The 19,696-nt window shown below is 38.8% G+C and overlaps 1 non-coding gene across 1 annotated transcript; it reads left to right on the top strand.

The window, feature by feature from the left end:
* The first annotated feature begins 17,394 nt into the window (after positions 1–17,394).
* On the top strand, positions 17,395–17,468 carry TRNAF-GAA (transfer RNA phenylalanine (anticodon GAA)). Its single transcript has one exon. It is a non-coding gene; the product is annotated as a tRNA-Phe (tRNA).
* The last annotated feature ends 2,228 nt before the right edge of the window (positions 17,469–19,696 follow it).

Here is a 19,696-nt window from a genome sequence, read left to right as displayed (position 1 = left end):
TACAAGACTGTAGTGTTATGCCGTCTAAACATCAGTTGGTACAGATTGATCAGATTCAGTATTGGTTTCTGTTATCTCGTGATATTGTTGATGTGATCAGATTTTGTATTGAATTGGGTATTGATCAGAACAGATTGTGTTTTGAGCTACACATTGATACAGTGTATTTATTCTTGTCATGTCAGATTGAAGATGGACAGACTGGACTTCGAGACTTCGTCTTCCTCAGACGGGGAAGATAAAGGTATAATTCATGTGATATTCGGGAAGAACAACTCAATTGAGATCGTGTTGAGTTGCCCAGTAAATCACATACTATACTCTTATTATGTTTTATATGATTATGCTATGATTATAGATTGTTATTCTTGCATTAAGATAGGACAGTCTGGAGATCAGGCAGACTTCTAGATGTTCGGTGTATCTCAGCTTAGGAGTAGCCATTACTCTTATTGCAGCCGTTGATACAGCTCAGACCGAAGTCTAGGAATAAGACGTACAGCACCACGATTGGTTGGGTAGGGACAGCCAGTGACGTCTTATTCACACCGGGATCCCTAGAGTTATAGTTGAATCGAGTTTAGACATGATTCGATTAGGACTGCATGCTTATATGGATGTGGCTCATAGATCGTGGGACCCATCATTATTGCTTTCAGTTATGATAGCATGTTTGTATGATTTAGATTGTTTATATGCATATTTATTGATTTAAATTGCATGTGAGTTTAAATGGATTTCGTAGATTAGGAAATCTATTATTTTGATTTTAATCATGATTTATTTTGAATATATACATGTTTACCGTGTGTTATACTGGGATTTGTTCTCACCGGAGTTATCCGGCTGTTGTCTTGTTTTGTATGTGTGCATGACGACAGGTGGGGCAGGATCAGGGTCAAGAAGAGGATGAGAGAAGACGAGTATAGCGTGGTGATTCCGGACTTGGAGTAGACTTGGTGTTTCTACTTGAACTTTAGTAGTGAAACCTTAGATTAGATTGTTGTATATATTTGTACTTTTAAATATTGAAATGTATTTTCTATATAGAGATGTATATAGTTTAAATTCCATTACCTTCCGCAGTTTTTATTTAAAACGAAAAAAATTTTAGACCCTGTTTATCAGAACCGATAATTAAATCCCAACTATGATTAAGAAGATGATTAGCGTCCGGGTCCCCACAACCTCAATCAAAGCTCTTGAACACCACCTACAACAATAATCCATAAACAACACCAATATCAACTCTATATCCAAAAATACAAGTCAAATAATCCATTAAACCAACCAATACATCAACCTATAGCATCTCATTTCCAAAACCATGATAGAACTCAACCAAAAACTTACCTAAGCTTCCAACCTAGCACCAAGGAGAACCTCGATCTCAAGTCGAAAATCGAACTAGATCCACGAATCGAAGATAGGAAGCAATAGAAATGGAAGAAAACCCTTGTCTTCAAGAGAGAAAACGAGAATGGAGAGGAAAGAAAAGGGGAAAAGTGAAGTCAACTCATCCAAAAAGCACTTTAAATCTCGACCATACCTCTACTGTTCATCACCGCGGGAGCGCTCTACCAAGCACCACGGGTGCGCTCGTGCTACGGGAAAACAACCAAAAATCTGAAGGCTGAGACCGCGGGTGCGCTCCATTAAGGACCGCGGGTGCGCTCCTGCTACGGTCCTGCCACCGCGTACTCTGCGCACAGCTTCTTCAAAGATCGCCTCAGAAACGCCTCTTCCCGTCCGAATTAGAAAAGGTGGTAAACTACAAAGTTGTAGCTCTATGTCTTATCTTGACTCCCTCAAAATGTCAGATCTTTTGGAGGTCTGAGTAAAAAGTTATGCTAAATCTCCCAACATGTGTCACTGGAGGAACGTCGAAACACACAACACACTTCGGGACACTTTTGGCTTATCTTCCACAATGATTTGAACAAACTCAAAATAAGAAAGTTATAGCCTTATGTCTTATCTAACCACTCCAATTGGCCTCACCTAATTTGGATCAATATACCATTTATAATGAATTTAATCGTAACGCCGCTACAATAACACTGCACATCATCTATAACCAACCATACTATAAATCATAACTCGAAACTCTTAACATCCAAACTATACTTAAACTTACCCAAATAGCCAATAATCATACAAAATCTTAAACCATACCGTACACCGGGCTCGGCTATTACATGTTCACTGCTATTTGGTACTATAATTTAATTTAGTTTCAAATCTAGTTATTGGTATAAACAAATCTGTCAATTGATTATTCTAAATAAAGTCGAGACTATTTCAATTACAAGCATTTATATAAGTTTAGAAATACATTCCTCGTGGGATCGACACTTGTACTCGAAAATACATTTTATTACAACTTGTCGTCGTGCACTTGCGAGCAATCAAGAAAACACGCAACAAGTTTTTGGCGCCGTTGCCGGGGAGTGTCTATTTTAAATTTATATTAGTATTGTTACCAATTAGTCTTTATTATAATTTAGAGCTGTTTTTATTGTAATACATTAAACATTGATTTGTGTCTTATCTTTGTTTGACAGTGCATGCGAAGATCGCATAATCTTGACTTGCTTATCTTTGATCCTGAAATCGAAAGAACCGCAAGAAGATTAAGAAAGGCAAGAAGAGAAGAGATTCGAGCAATGGCTGAAAACAGAGATAATGAAAATCCACCCCTGCAATACCCATCAGAGATCATTTTAGACCGGTACTGAATGCTCATTACTCGGGCATAGCACGAGGGACTATTAATGCAAACAACTTTGAGCTTAAGCCAGCATTGATAAACATGGTTCAACAGAATCAGTTTGGGGGAGCCACTACTGCAGATCCTCATTTACATCTCAGAACATTCCTTGAAATTACTAAATGGTGTTTCTGATGATATAATTCGATTGCGCTTGTTTCCTTTTTCTCTTAGGGACCAAGAAAGAGGATGGCTCCAATCGCTTTCTTTGGGGAGTATCACTACATGGCAGGAGTTAGCAACCAAGTTCCTTGCTAAATATTTTCCACCTGCGAAGTCTGCACAGTTGAAAATTGAGATAAGAACTTTTAGGCAGACTGACTTTGGGCAATTATATGAGGCATGGGAATGGTATAAGGAATTGTTGAGGAGGTTTCCAAATCATGGTTTTGAAGATTGGGTATAGATTGAATTATTTTACAATGGTTTGAATGGACAAACAAGAGGCACTGTGAATGCAGCAGCTGGTGGCACGATATTTGCAAAATCACCTGATCAAGCATATGATTTGCTTGAACAGATGACCATTAACAGTTATCAGTGGCCGTCTGAGAGGTCAGGAGTAAAGAAACAAGCTGGAATTTATGCCATAGATCCTATTACATCACTCACCGCTCAAGTTTCAGCTTTAACAACTCAAATTGCAGCAATGAATAAGGCTAGTACATCAGAGGTTGAAAATGCATCGGTTGTTATTGAAGAACAACATATTCCTGATGAGGCTCATTATATCAACAATAAGAATTTTGGTGGCTACGGAGGATATCGAGGTAACCCTCCCCCTAACACTTATCATCCTGGTTTGAGAAATCATGAGAAATTTTCATATGCTAATAATAAGAATGTGTTGAATCCTCCACCGGGGTTCAATAGATCAAAGGGGGAAGGAAAACCTTCACTTGAGGATCTAGTTGGGATATTTGTTGTTGAATCTAGTAAAAGGATGGCTAGGACTGAATCTCGTCTTGATGGCATGGAAACTCACATGGGAAATATGGGTGCCACAATGAAATCATTGGAGACACAGATTGGTCAATTGGCTAACGCATTGAGAGATCAAAATAAAGGTCAATTCCCAAGTAATACTGAAGTGAATCCAAAGGAGCAATGCAAAGCTGTAACTTTGAGAAGTGGAAGAGAAATTGAGGTTAAAAATTCCAAAGAGAAGGATGAAAATGAAATGACAGTTGAAGAAGTTGAAACTGAGGGATCTAAAGCTGAAGTTGAAGTTGAACAACCTCCGGTATTTAAGCCAGTTCTTCCATATCCGCAGAGGTTCAAAAAGAAGAAATTAATGATCAATTTGCAAAATTTTTGGAGATTTTCAAGAAAATTCACATCAACATTCCATTTGCTGATGCTTTAGAGCAAATGCCAAACTATGCAAAGTTCATCGAAGATGTGATGTCAAAGAAGAGGAAGTTGCATGAGTTCGAGACAGTAAAGTTGACCGAAGAGTGTAGCGCCATACTCCAAAGGAAACTACCACAGAAACTCAAAGATCTAGGGAGTTTTACTATTCCTTGTGTTATTGGTGGTTCTAGAATCAATAAAGCTTGATGTGATTTAGGTGCCAGTATTAATTTAATGTCTTTTTCTATTTACAGGACTTTGGAGCTTGGCGAGGTGAAGCCTAGCACTATTACCCTGCAGCTGGCGGACAGATCACTTACATATCCACGGGGGATAGTGGAGGATGTTCTGGTAAAGGTAGACAAATTTATATTTCCTGCTGATTTTGTCATTCTAGACATGGAAGAAGATCAGGAGACTCCGCTTATCTTTGGAAGGCCATTCTTGGCCACTGGAAAAGCTTTGATTGATGTGCACAAGGGTGAACTCACATTGAGAGTAGGTGGAGAAGAAGTCATGTTCAACATCTACAACACAATCAAAGAACCAAATGAGGTTAGTACTTGTAATAGTATTGATGTAATTGATTCATGTGTATCTCATGTTGGTGCAGGTAGGATGACGAAAGATTCCTTAGAGAGATGCTTGTTGGAATCAGCATCTACACTGGATGAAAATGACTGGGATGTACAAGAGGAGTTACTTGCTCTCAATACACTGTCTAAAGAAAAGAGTAATGTGCATCATGTAGAGCTACTTGAAGATGCAAGTAAAGAGGTACCAAAAGCATCCCCTGAATTGAAGGAACTGCCAAGCCACCTTTGTTATGCATTTTTAGGTGAAAATTCGACACATCCGGTAATCATCTCTTCTTTTCTTACTTGTAATGAAAAAGAGAAATTGTTGAGAGTGTTGAGGAAATTTAAATCTGCTTTGGGATGGACAATTGCTGATATAAAGGGGATTAGCCCTACTGTTTGTATGCATAAAATCTTGATGCAGGAGTCATATTCACCCTATGTTGATCATCAGAGAAGGCTTAATCCAGCAATGAAAGAGGTTGTGAGGGCTGAGGTATTAAAATTGTTAAATGCTGGTGTTATTTATGCTATATCTGATAGCTCGTGGGTTTCACCAGTACAAGTAGTGCCTAAGAAGGGGGGAATAACTGTAGTGAGAAATGAGAATAATGAATTGATTTCAACTCGTCCAGTGACTGGTTGGCGAGTATGCATAGAATATAGGAAATTGAATGATGCGACTAGGAAAGATCACTTCCCTCTTCCCTTTATTGACTAGATGCTTGATAGAGTGGGTGGTTATCATTATTATTGCTTACTAGATGGTTATTCAAGTTACAATCAGATTGTCATAGCACCGGAGGATCATGAGAAGACTACCTTCACTTGCCCCTACGGTACATTTGCTTTCAGGAGAATGCCATTTGGTCTGTGCAATGCACCTGCTACTTTTCAGAGGTGTATGATGGCCATATTTTCTGACATGGTCGAGGAAATAATGGAGGTTTTTATGGATGATATCTCTGTGTTTGGTTCATCTTTTGATCACTATTTTCAAAATCTAATGCTTGTTTTGCAGAGATATCAGGCGAAGAATTTAGTTTTGAATTGGGAAAAATGTCACTTCATGGTTCCAGAAGGTATTGTGCTTGGGCATAAAATTTCGGCTAAAGGAATAGAAGTTGATAGAGCTAAAGTTGTGGCAATTGAAAATCTCCCACCATCGAAGAATGTGAAAGGGATCAGAAGTTTCTTGGGACATGCTGGGTTCTATCGTCGTTATATCAAAGATTTCTCTAAAATTACTAGACCTTTATGTAATTTGTTAGACAAAGATTTGACATTTATTTTTGACGATGATTGTTTGCAGGCGTTTAACAGGATCAAGAAAGCACTGATTTCTGCACCCATTATGATAGTGCCTGATTGGAAGGAGCCTTTTGAGCTCATGTGTGATGCTAGCGACTATGCTGTGGGAGCAGCATTGGGACAGAGGCAAGACAAGATGTTCAAGGCTATCTACTATGCAAGTCGTACACTTAATGCAGCCCAACAGAACTATACAACTACTGAGAAAGAGATGCTAGCAGTGGTGTTTGCATTTGACAAGTTCAGAACATATCTCATTGGCACTAAGGTAACAGTTTTCACTGACCATGCAGCTCTTCGCTACTTGTTTGCAAAAAAGGATGCCAAGCCCAGGTTGATACGATGGATACTCCTACTTCAAGAATTCGACTTTGAAGTAAAAGACAAGAAATGTTGTGAAAACCAGGTGGCAGATCACTTATCACGACTAGAGCTGGAAGAAAAAACTGACGGTGGAGTTATCAATGAGTCGTTCCCAGATGAACAACTGTTTGAGGTAAATTATAAACTCCCTTGGTTTGCTGATATAGCTAACTTTTTGTCTTGTGGTACTCTTCCTCCAGATCTGAACCACCATCAGAAAAAGAAGTTCTTCCATGATATCAAATTTTCTTCTGGGATGATCCTTGTGTGTATAAGAGATGTGCTGACCAAGTGATTAGGAGATGTGTTGATGGCGATGATGCAAACAAAATTTTGGAACAATGCCATTCATCACCTTATGGTGGACATATTGGAGCAACACGAACTGCAGCTAAGGTATTGCAATCAGGTTTTTTCTGGCCTACTTTGTTTAAGGATAGCTATACCTTAGTGAAATCATGTGATAGGTGCCAAAGGTTAGGAAACATTTCTAGACGTCACGAATTGCCACTGACAAATATTTTGGAAGTGGAACTTTTTGATGTCTGGGGCATAGATTTCATGGAACCTTTTCCCCCTTCTTTTGGTCAATCTTATATATTATTAGCTGTAGATTATGTTTCGAAATGGGTGGAAGCAATCGCCACCAGTACTAATGATGCTCGTGTTGTAGTTAAGTTTGTGCACAAGAATATTTTCACCAGGTTTGGAACACCAAGAGCCATCATAAGTGACGAAGGTACGCACTTTTGCAATAGAATTTTTAACTCACTGTTGGCTAAATACAATGTGAAGCACAAAGTGGCACTAGCATATCATCCTCAGTCGAATGGGCAAGCTGAAATATCCAATCGTGAAATCAAACAAATATTAGAAAATACTGTCAATACAAACCGGAAGGATTGGGCTATAAAGTTGGATGATGCACTGTGGGCTTATAGAACCGCATTCAAGACGCCTATTGGGATGTCTCCCTATAGGTTGGTTTTTGGTTAAGCCTGTCATTTGCCGCTAGAATTGGAGCATCGAGCATTTTGGGCAGTTAAGAAGTTGAACTTTGATTTGAAAGAATCTGGCGATAGAAGAAAACTACAATTAAATGAAATGGAGGAGTTCCGCAATGATGCATTTGAAAAGGCAAAGATTTACAAAGAACAGACAAAAAAGTGGCACGATAAACTCATTGTACAAAAGGAGCTCAAACCAGGACAACAAGTACTATTGTTCAATTCCCGTCTGAAGTTGTTTCATGGTAAGTTGAAATCGCGTTGGTCAAGTCCGTTTTTGGTGGAGACAGTGTACCCTCATGGGGCGATTGAGCTAAAATGCAGTGATGGGAGAACCTTCAAGGTGAACGGGCATCGAGTTAAGCCGTACTATAGGACTGAAGTCAGGAATATCAACAGTGTCAAGCTGAGCGAACCAAACTGATCAGACAATTGACAGTCAGGCTGAAGACGTTAAACCAAGCGCTTATTGGGAGGCAACCCAAATTTTTGTTTCTCTTTTGCATTTTGTTTTCGGTTTTGATTTTATTTTTGTATCGTGATTATTTTTGGTTGTGCATTTTTAGTATAGTGTGTGCTTATATCTTCCCAAAACTAATGAATTTCACGTGTTTTATTCTCAAGACTAAAAAAAAAAAACGAAGAAGAAATTTTTTTTCCCCTTAAAAAGACCGCACTTGCGGTATTCTCAGTAGCGCACCCGCGGTCAAGAAAACTTTTTTTTTATGAAAATGCCGAGACAGCACCGCACCCGCGGTACATTGCACACCGCACCCGCGCTACAAATTCGAAGGAACACCGCACCCGTGGTCTCTATTGAAGCGCACTTGCGGTCGCTGAAAACTGAATTTCAAAGGAAGTGCCGAATGCATACCGCACCTGCGGTCTCGTGGACACCGCACCCGCGGTCGCACAATGTGGAATAAAAAAATAAATCGAGAGCATACCGCACTCGCGGTCTCTCTTATACCGCACCCGCGGTCGAACATTTTTAAACCGGAATTGGGCAGAAATCTTCATAATCGTAGAACACCTCTCAAAACTTCCTCCTCCATTTCGAAATCCTCACTCACTCAAACATTTTTCACACTCAAATTTTGTAATTCCTTCAACAAATTTACCACTCCAAACCTAAATAGCTTCACTCATTCCATCAAATATCACTTTTCTTTCCACAAAAAAAATCAACATCAAACCTAGGGTTTCAAAGGGGCTCGAAAATTTCTTCAAGATTTGAAGGGAGCTTTGATTTTGTTCTTCAAGAAAAATTTCAACACACTCAAGGTGAGCAAATTCATTGCATATTTGTTGAAGAATCGAAATTATTAATGTTAGTTGCTATGGAAGGAAATTACATTTGGTGAAGTACATTCTTGATATTGTGGATATTGTTGATTGATTGTTGTGTATATTGTTGAGGTGTGGATATTGTGAGTGTTAAGTTTGGGGGAGTGCAAGAATCATTAAATTTTGTGAATTGGATTGAGGAGAAATTGGTGATTGAAAGGTGTTCAAAAAAATGCCTCAAAGAAAAAAAACAGTCAAAGGGTGCATCATCATCATCTGTAAATTACGATGCGAGCAGGTTTTGGGACGAGAAGGCGCAAAAGCACTATGGAAAAATTTTGAATAAAAGCATTGTAAAAGAGAGGGGATTTGATATGAGTTTTCCTCGATCCGAAATTGGACTAATGCTTACTGCTCGACATTGGGAGGAGTTTGGCAGGCAGCCACAAGATGCTGTCATTTCAGTGGTTAGAGAATTTTATGCTAACCTCAAGGTTAGGTATGATCAATTGACGGTGTTTGTGCGAGGAAAAATGGTAGTCTTTGATACACATACGATCAATACGTTATATGGTATCCCTCATGTAATGCACGATGAATATGAAGAATAGCGAGCTGAGCATGTAGATTATAATAATATTCTTCAAACAATTTGCATAGAGGGAGCAGAGTGGAGAATGAGGGATGATGTGCATGTCAGCCTAGCAAAGTATGATCTGAAAACTGTTGCAAAAGATTGGTATTCATTTATTTCTGCTAGGATTAAGCCGACCGAACACACCACCACCATCATCAAGGAGAGAGTTATCCTTACTTTTTGCATTATGATAGGGAAGACAATTGATTTAGGTCAATTGCTTCAGAATTCGATACTTGACTATGCAAGAGGTAACTCTCCTAGTGGACTTCTTCATCCTTCTCTTATCACTGTATTATGCCAAAATGCGGGAGTGACTTGGGCAACGAATGAAGAATTGTTGAAGCCAAAAAATGAAATTGTGGTAATTCAACCATATGGGGCAGTCAGAGGTGAACACGCTGCAGCACGTCGAGCTGAAAGGGAATTCAACAGAAGAGCTGTAGAGAGACGTGCCCAGGCTCAAGCTCAAGAACCACAACCGCAACAAAGGAATAGGAGAGATAGGTTGACCCAATTGGAAGAAGATATGCGAATCCAACGCCAAGAAATGGACGCGTTTCGGTTTAGGACCGACACATTTATGGGATACATGATGGATTTTACATCGGTCTTGGCTCAGCAATTTCCATCGGCTTCAACTTCTGGCAATCCATTTCCACCTCCTCCACAATGGCCACCCATATACCACCCGCCGGAGTTCCAACCACCCCAAGATGACGAAGATGATGATGATGGTGATGACCACTGACGGTCGTTGCCCGAGGTATGTGTATTCTCCTAATTTTCATGCTTATTTACATCGAGGACGATGCATATGTTTTAGTTTGGGGGAGTTTATTTTGTGTGTTTATTTTCTTTTGTGTGTTTATTTATTTATTTAGTTTATTTTGTGTGTTTATATTTTTTTAGTTATTTGCTTGTGTCTTTGTACTGTTTTAGTCATGAAATTTTTTATTTTGAATTGGCCAATGATGAGAAAAAAAAAAAAATTTATTGAAAAGAAAAGTCATGCATTACATTCATGTTAATCGATCGATTTGAAAAATTTAGAGAACAATCATGAGATGTGGTAAGTTTGAGACTTATAATTTTTATACAACTCTGTGATTTTCATTTGACATTGAAATAATTTTTTTTTCAAACACATAGATGATTGAGGCAATCTTTGATTTTATTTGGGCCATTTATATTGTTCATAAATATTCATTTGAAGCCCTCTTGAGCCTATATGAGAAAAGAATTGTGTTCTTGAAATTTCTTGGAAGCCAAGCACTTTTCTTTTGAATATATATGTATTTGGTTGATGCATTGAGACACCATTTTCACGATGATTAGATTCTACTTTGTGTTGGTGAATTGAGATTTTGTCTAGAACTATCCAAACATCACTTGAGGCGAAATACAGACAACTTATGATTTAGGAATGATTTAGGTGATTTTTGGATTGATTGAGCCTTTCAAGCTACCAAATAAAAATAATTTATCAATTGTCACCTCTTTGAGCTTAAATGAATTCGAATGGCACACGTTAATATGTGTAAAAGACCCCCATTCGATGTTCTTTCAAATATCCCACATTTACTACCCCGTTGAATATCTTAAACATTAATTTCCTACCTTCTCAAGGGAGTAAGAATTCAAAGGATCAAAGAAATGAAAATTCTCCTACAAAAGAAAAAGGAAAAAAAAGTGAATGATAAAATTTGGAGAAAAAGTGGAGAAAAAGAGATGAAAATGAATGAATAAAAAAATGGAGATAAAAGAAAAAGTGAAGTTTGCAAAAGAGATAAAATTCAACTTACTCCCTTATTTGAACTCCCAATCTTTATTTGTAGCCATGAACCAAGGCCTAACATTACAACCATTGAAAATCCTATTAACCTAGTCATAGTTGTCCAATATACTAGTGGAGAGTGATTGGGAGGATCTAGCTTATGGACAATCGATAAACACTTTCATTGAGTAAGAATCTTGATCAATTTTACACACACCTCATTGCATCAAATATTTACTGGGTATCCATTTCTTGAATGAATATTGCTTTGAACCCAAATCTTTACCGGAAAAGACCTCTTGATTTGTGTTTGTAAAAATTTGAAATCAATTGAGAATGTTTTGAAACATGAGTTGAAGAGATTAGAAGTTAAGAAAATTAACCGATTGCATGATTTTATCCGGATGAACAAGTGATTGGATTGATTTGAATTGTGAATGCATGAAGAGTTGTAAATTTATCTTGAGGCCAAGTTCTATAAAATATTTCATGATTGTTTGTTTGTGTTGTTTTGTTTTGCTCGGGACTAGCAAAATCTTAAGTTTGGGGGAGTTTGATAAGTGCAATTTATTGTACTTTTATTACTTGTTTTTAATTTGGAATTTTGTGACTCTTGAGCAGGTTTTATGTGATTTGTTGTTGTTTTTGTTATTGTAGTTTGGAAGCTTAGAATGAGAATTTGGAGTAGTAAACTGATGAATTAGAAAGTGGAAAGGACAAAACTTGCCGAAGTAAGACCGCACCCACGGTCTCCTCGGCACCGCACCCGCGGTCTTCATTTGTGTGAAGTTGACTTTTTCCCCGAAACATGACCGCACCCGCAGTCCATCTTGCACCGCACCCACGGTCATGCACAGACAGAGCCCGGAAATTCTGAAATTTTGGTGTGCTGCGCATGGGAGTTGATGAATTTTGTGTTTTGCGTACAAGACTTGTCTAGGACTATGAAAGGCTTCTATTATTCATCATCTAGGTCATTGGGGGAGCAAAAGGAAAGAGTGGAGGCTACAAAGAAAGGATTGAAGCTCAAGTTCATAATCCTTAGGAAATCTTTGCACAATTCTGGACAGAAATTTCATTGCACTCCAAATCTCTTGTTCTAAGTTCATCTAGGTCATTGAGGGCATGTACTATTGACTTCCCAGGTAGTTGGGATAGTAAACTACCGTTGGCTGAGTTTACATATAACAATAGCTATCAGTCAAGCATTGGAATGGCACCATATACTGCATTATATGGTAGAAAATGTCGATCTCCAGTACATTGAGATGAAATAGGAGAAAGGAAATTTTTAGGCCCTGAATTGGTACAACAGACAGCTGAATTGGTAACCAAGATCAGAGAAAGAATGCACACTACCCAGAGTCGACAGAAAAGCTATGCTGATGTGCGACGTCGTCAATTGAAATTTCAGGTTGGTGACCATGTATTTGTAAAGATATCACCATTGAAGAGCATTTTGCGTTTTGGTAAGAAGGGAAAACTGAGTCCAAGATATATCGGTCCATTTGAAATCTTGGAAAGAATAGGAGATAGAGCCTACCGAGTTGCTTTACCACCGAACTTGTCAAACGTTCATAACGTTTTTCATGTTTCCTTGCTACGAAGGTATTTGACCAATCCTTCTCATGTTCTTCATTATGAACCATTGGAGCTTGCATCGAATCTCTCATATGAAGAACGACCGGTCCAAATCCTCGATAGGAAATCAAAATTGTTACGAGGCAAGGAAATACCCTTGGTGAAACTACTATGGCGCAACCATGCAATTGAAGAAGCAACTTGGGAGCGAGAAGCCGAGATCCAACAGAGATATCCTGAACTATATGGTACGTCAAATTTCGAGGACGAAATTCTTTGAAGGAGGGGAGAATTGTAATGCTCGGTTACTCGTACAAATGATAATAATGCGCTTATGTCGTTTATTATGCAGTTATTTAGCTCATTAGATTTCACATGATGATTGGGGTATCAATATTGAGATTGAACATGACTTTTATATTGTTCATGGTGTATTGAGAATGAATATATGTCTAAATAGTTATAGTAACAGGTGTAGGTAGAAGTAGTGTAATGAAAGTTGGTATAGGACTGTAGGAAATGAGACGAAATCGTGGTAGTTGTTACGGGTTTTAGCATAATGATTTGAATATTGATCCAAATTGTGTGAGATCTTAACCATTAGAAAGCTAAGATATAATGCTACAACTTTCACGTTTTATGTTTTGTCCAAATCATTGTGGAAGACAAGTCAAAAGTGCCCCGAAGTGTGTCGTGTATACCGTAATTCCTTAACTAACACATGTTGGGAGAATGGGCATAACTTTTTACTCCGACGTCCAAATGACCTGAAACCAGTGGGTGATTCAAGCCAAGACATAGGGATACAACTTCCTAGTTTACCATTTTTTCAGATTATGAACGAAAGAGACGTTTCCGGAGCAATATTTGACGAAGTGGTGCGCAGAGGCAGAACAGGTGGCGCCCGAGCGGTGAGATTTTACCGCCCGAGCGCCGGTACATTGCAAGTTCAGTATTTTTCCCGAGAGTGTGGCGCCCGAGCGGTAATAAATGACCGCCCGAGCGCCAGTGCATGAAAAATTTATCTTTCGAGCAGAATGTTCCGCGCCCGGGCGGTAAAATGTTACCGCCCGAGTGCCGCCTTGTATGTAAGAAGATAAGTTTCGAAGTTTTACATCAATCCATCAGTTTCCTCTCCCATTTTTCACAGAAAACTCGAAAGAAAAATTTAGAAAACTTCTCCATCAGCTCCTTTCTTCATTCCTTTCAAAGTTTTGAAGCTAGAACTTAGTTCACCATCACAAGAATTTCATAAGGGTGTAAGTTTTCTTCTCTTTTAGTTATGGTACATGTAGGTGACAATAAAGGAATGATTTTCATCTAGTTTATGCAATAGTGACTGAATTATTGGTATATTTGATAGTATAGCAATGAGAAACATCGTCTCAAACAAGTATTCGTACGATTGGACTGTAAGTTTGCATGTTCTTGAAGGAATACATAAGTAATATTATGATTTCAAATACTTCCCATTGATTATTGCTATATGTACATTGTTAGTATCTTATTGATGAAAACATAGCACCATATTCCATTGTTATGTATTAAATATTTAAGAAACTAATGAATATTGATGATGGGTACTATGTTATGAACATGAACATGAAAATGAAAGGAAAAGGACTGATTTTTACATGATATAGAGCTTGTTGACATCATGGGTGGTTTTAAGTCCACCAAAGCTATTGGCCAATATATGTTCATGGGGCGTGGGGTTGCCAAAGGTTGCTCCCAGACGTCCAACGCAGTAGTAGCTATATAATAAAGCAAGCACAGTAGTACAGGTCAACTAATGAGGCTCAAGTACAAAAATGAACATGAATATATGCTATGATATGACATGGTTTAAAGTTTCATTGTTGTCACGACTTGATATGCATGTTCCTTCGACGCATATTGATACGTACAAGTGCCAACTTATTGAGTTTTATAAACTCACGTAGCTCATGTATTACAAGATCAGGTAGTGATGATGCGTAGGATGCCGATTCGCCAATGGATGCTTGTGACGTGCCTCACCGCGACAAGAACCGGGACTTATTATTGTATAGCTTCCGTATATGTATTATAATGAGTGAAATGTTAGGGTTTGAAACAAGTATCATATTATGTTTATGATGATACATAGTATGCATGTATATGAGAATATGGACAATATGGTGCATAGCTTTATATGAAAATATAGTTTATATTGTTGTATATATGGTATTGATTGAGGTTTGGTTTAAACAAAATGTAGGGACATCATGCCAAAAATTTTATAAACCATCAAAGTGATGCCTCTTGTTTGATTTGCTTCATAATATAGTTATATCATTCAAACCTTATTTTAATTATGGCAATTATGCTAAGTATAGAGTAAGGGTGTGACACAAATGGAGCATTCTTCTGAGTCAGCTGCGTAATAGGCTTAGCAATGTTGGAGAAATATTTAATAAATCGTCGGTAATAGCCTGCTAAACCCATCAAACTGCGTATCTCTGGCACTGATGTCGATCTCGGCCAACTGATCACGGCCTCAACCTTACTAGGATCAACAGAAATTCCATCTCCAGATATAATGTGACCCAGAAATACAACCTGTCTCAACCAGAATTCACATTTCGACAGTTTAACATACAGTTTCTCAGCTCTTAGAGTTCTCAATACGATTCTTAAGTGTTCAACATGCTCAATCATATTCTTGGAATAAATCAAAATATCATCGATAAAAATATTCCTGAAATCATCGAGATATTTCTGAAATACACGGTTCATCAATCCCATAAACACAGCTGGAGCATTCGTCAAACCAAACGGCATGACAATAAACTAATAATGTCCATACCTGGTTCTAAACGCTGTCTTCAAGATATCAGAATCTCTGACTCTCAGCTGATGATATCTAGATCTCAGATCGATCTTGGATATATAGAAGAACCCTGCAACTGATCAAACAAATCATCTGTACGAGGCAAGGGATATTTGTTCTTTACCGTAGCCTTGTTCAGTTTCTGGTAGTCAATGCAGAGTCTCATTGAACCGTATTTCTTTCTCACAAACAGTACTGGAGCACCCCAAGGAGAAACACTCGGTCTGATGTAACCCTTGGCCAGTAAATCTTCTAACCGATCTTTAAATTCTTCCAGTTCAATCGGTGCCATTCTGTACGGACCTCTAGAAATCGGAACTGTACCTGGTACCAATTCAATGCTGAAGTCTATCTCTCTGACTGGAGGCAAACCCGGAATCTCATTTGGGAAGACAACAAAAAACTCACACACCACTGGCAGACCAGCCAATGATGGGCTCGATTTTAGTAAGTCAACTGAATATACAAGGAAACCCTCTGCTCCTTTCTGTAATAATCAAGTCATAGACATAGCAGATATCAAAGGAATTCTAGATCTAGTATCCTTATCGTAGAATTTCCATTCATCAGCCATATGAGGTCTGAATCTCACAATCTAATGGAAACAATCAACGGTAGCTCTGTACTTGGTCAGCATATCAATACCCATAATTCAGTCAAAATTAGACAACCCAAGTACAATACAGTCTAACTCAATCTCGTGCCCGTCATACTGTAGCATACAATGTTTCACAGAATTCACTGATATAAAACATGTCCCCAAAGGAGAAGAGACAGATACTACAGCAGATAAAGACTCAACAGGAAAATCATGCATCAAAGCAAATCGCTCAGAAATAAATGGATGAGAAGCACACGTATCTATCATACATATGCAGGGTAACCACATAAAGAACAGTTACCTGCAACAACATCATCCGGTGCTTCCTGTGCCTGCTCCTCAGTCAAAGCAAATACTCTGGCCTGCTGTCTAGGAGGCTGGCTAACTGTCTAGCTTCCTCCTGGCCTCTGCTGTGACGGAGTAGTAGTCGGTGGGGGTTGGAAAGAATGAACAGCTGATGATCGTCTATCAATCTGAGCTACTGATCCAGTTGATTCTGCTCCCTGGGATCCCTGGGAACCTCTCTTGGACATACTCTCGTAAAATGTCCCTGCTGTCGGCAAATACGGCAACTACCAATCACTCCCTGGCATTGCTCGGTCGGATGTCTCCCTCCGCAAGTTTTGCAATAAGCCCCGGTGTAACTCTGTCTGGAACCACTGGAGCTAGAAGAACTGCTGCCAGACTTCTTAAACTGTCTTCCTCTGGCTTTCAAATAGTCTTTCTTCCCACCACTGCTGCTGTCACTCTCAAATCTGGGAGGGGGTTGATGTGGTCTCGTTGCTGGGGCAACATACGAAGCCCTTTTCTGTCTAATCAGACCGACTTCTGCTCCCTTTTCTTTCTTTAGGGCATCAGCAAAGTTATTCGGTCGTCCGGTATTCACCAATGTAAAAATCTCAGGATTCAGCCCATTGATGAACTGATCAGCAACATCTTCGTCATTCTCAGCAACATGCGGAGCAGATCGTAACAAGGTAGAGAACTTGGCCACATATTCCTCTATGTTCAACTGACCCTGTCTCAGATTGGCAAACTCACACCCTAGGAATTGGTTTCGCCCGAAGCATCGGACCAATGATCACCCATGACTTCTGTGTCACACTAGTGACACAAAGGCTTTTGGTGGGCTTATTGGCGCATACAACGGTGGGGTCTTCGACTGGGGTGAAGTCGTAACAAGGTAGCCGTAGGGGAACCTGTAGCTGGATTGAATCCTTCGCGATGGAAATGCCCTCTTCCCCCAACCAACACAGGGCTTAGAGAAAGGGACTTAAAGTCCAGGTAGCTCAGCTGGTTAGAGCAAAGGACTGAAAATCCTTGTGTCAGTGGTTCGAATCCACTTCTAAGCGGGCGAAGGGTCCAAAGGGCACGTAGCCAAAGAGTTCCTGTTCATCAATCGGAAAGAAAGACAAACCGGGCACTACGGTGAGACGTGAAAACACCCGATCCCATTTTGTATTTCTTGTATGACACTGGGAAAAATCGTCGATAAAACTTGCAGTCTTAAAGATATTCCAAGTAATAGTCGTATCTCGATGCTCCAACGCCCTCTTCGTTGTGATCCATCAATTTTTTGCAACATCATGCAATTGGTGTCCAATCAATCGAACTCTGCTCTCATCTGTGTAATCCAACGAATCAAACAGCAGTTCAATATCATCTAACCAACACTCACAATCAACAGAAGTCTCTGTTCCTTTCATGGTTGGTGGACTGAACAACTGAAATCTCTTCAGTAGCGTTTCCATTGGTGTTGCTGTCACATCCATCGAATTCGCAGAGGTATTGCCCTATTCTGGGATTCTTCGAGGAGGCATATCTGTTATCAAAAGGGTTAGCAATCACATAGGACAAATCTATCTCAGTCCCCTTCTGATCATCTTACCTCTGATCAAGAATCGGTTCTGATTCATTCTCAATAATACATATTACCAATCAAATCAGATAGTCAAGTAAACATGTATTAAATCAGTAAGGCATGCTAGCACTGCAAAAGCAAGTAAAGAAAGCGCATTCTATCTCCGCTCATTCTCTTCTATCTCAGTCTAAAGAACCTACTGCTCTAATACCACCTGCTGTGGGGACCCGGACGCTAATTCATCTCTTAATCGTTCTTGGGAATAATTGGATCAATTTAATAAACTAGGTCTAATTTTTTTTAAATGCCTAAGTGCGTGACATAATATAATCAATCTTATATAAACATCAAAAGTAAAGTACAATTCTTGTACAAAATACAGTTATCTCAAACTAAGGTTCAACAACTATATCAAGTGCTGAAAATCACATCTAATTCTAAGTCCAGATCTCCACGCTAATCTTGAATCTCTCATCCTCTTCTTGACAGTGATCCTGTCCCACCTATTGTCATGCACACATACAAACACTCGGATAACTCCGGTAAGAATATAATCTCAGTATAAACAATGTATACATGCAATCACATAACAGATATAAAAGCATGAAACAGATATCAATAACATGTATCAAAATCTGAAAGACATGAATCGATATAAAACTATAAATCAACTAGTGACTCATCATCTCACACTCAACTCATTTCTAATCTAGGGATCCCGATTCCTGAACATTGGCACAATATATCGAATCTCCGCAATAGAAGCAGATATTCTTCTACGCAACATCGATACAAACCTGTGGGGACCCGAACCAACTCGTCTTCTTAATCGTTATTGGGATCAATTAATTATTCTGGGTCGGAATTTTTTTTTAAAATACAAGTGCAGAAACATAATGGAATTCATCTGATATAAACATCAATACAAAAGTACAAGTCTTGTATAATTATATTACAATCAAACTAGGGTTCAACTACTATATATGAAGTGCTGAATTCTAATCTACTTCTGTGCCTGGATCTCCACGCTAACTGTAATCTCTCATCCTCGTCGTGACCCTGATACTGTCCCACCTGTTGTCATGCACACATACAAACACAACAACAGCCGGATATCTCCGGTGAGAATATAATCTCAGTATAAACAATGTATACATGCAATCATATAACAGATATAAAAGCATGAAACATATATCAATAACATGTATCAAAATCTTAAAAAAAACATGAATCGGTATAAAACTGTAAATCAACTCGTGACTCATCATTTCAGACTCGACTCATCTCTAATCTAGGGATCCCGATTCCTGGACATTGGCACAATACACAGAATCTCTGAAATAGAAGCCGATCTGCTCCTACGCAACATCGATATAAACCAAAAATCCAGTGTCTTGTCATATCCGTCAAAGACTTGGCATCTCCGCCAGTGAATAGGCATCTCCGCCCATGACTCAGTACACGCTTTGCTATAACTCAATAGACTAAGCATATTAATATCAAGAATTGCAAACATCAATGCAATAAATAAAGTATGTGGTTTTTGGGAAACTCAAGTCCAATCTGACTCCAGTCGATCTCCCGTTTAACATTGATTTATAACTTTCGTTCTGTCAATTTGACGAAGTTGAAGTCTTGAATCCAAAGCCTGTCAATACTCAATCTGTCATTGACAATATCGAGAAGTACAATATCAATATACCACTCAAATCAATACTG

Source organism: Primulina eburnea, chromosome 17 (assembly GCF_022965805.1).
Source record: "Primulina eburnea isolate SZY01 chromosome 17, ASM2296580v1, whole genome shotgun sequence".
Classification (NCBI taxonomy): domain Eukaryota; kingdom Viridiplantae; phylum Streptophyta; class Magnoliopsida; order Lamiales; family Gesneriaceae; genus Primulina; species Primulina eburnea.
The sequence above is the reverse complement of the archived record's forward strand: the minus strand, read 5'-3'. Positions and strand labels throughout refer to the sequence as shown.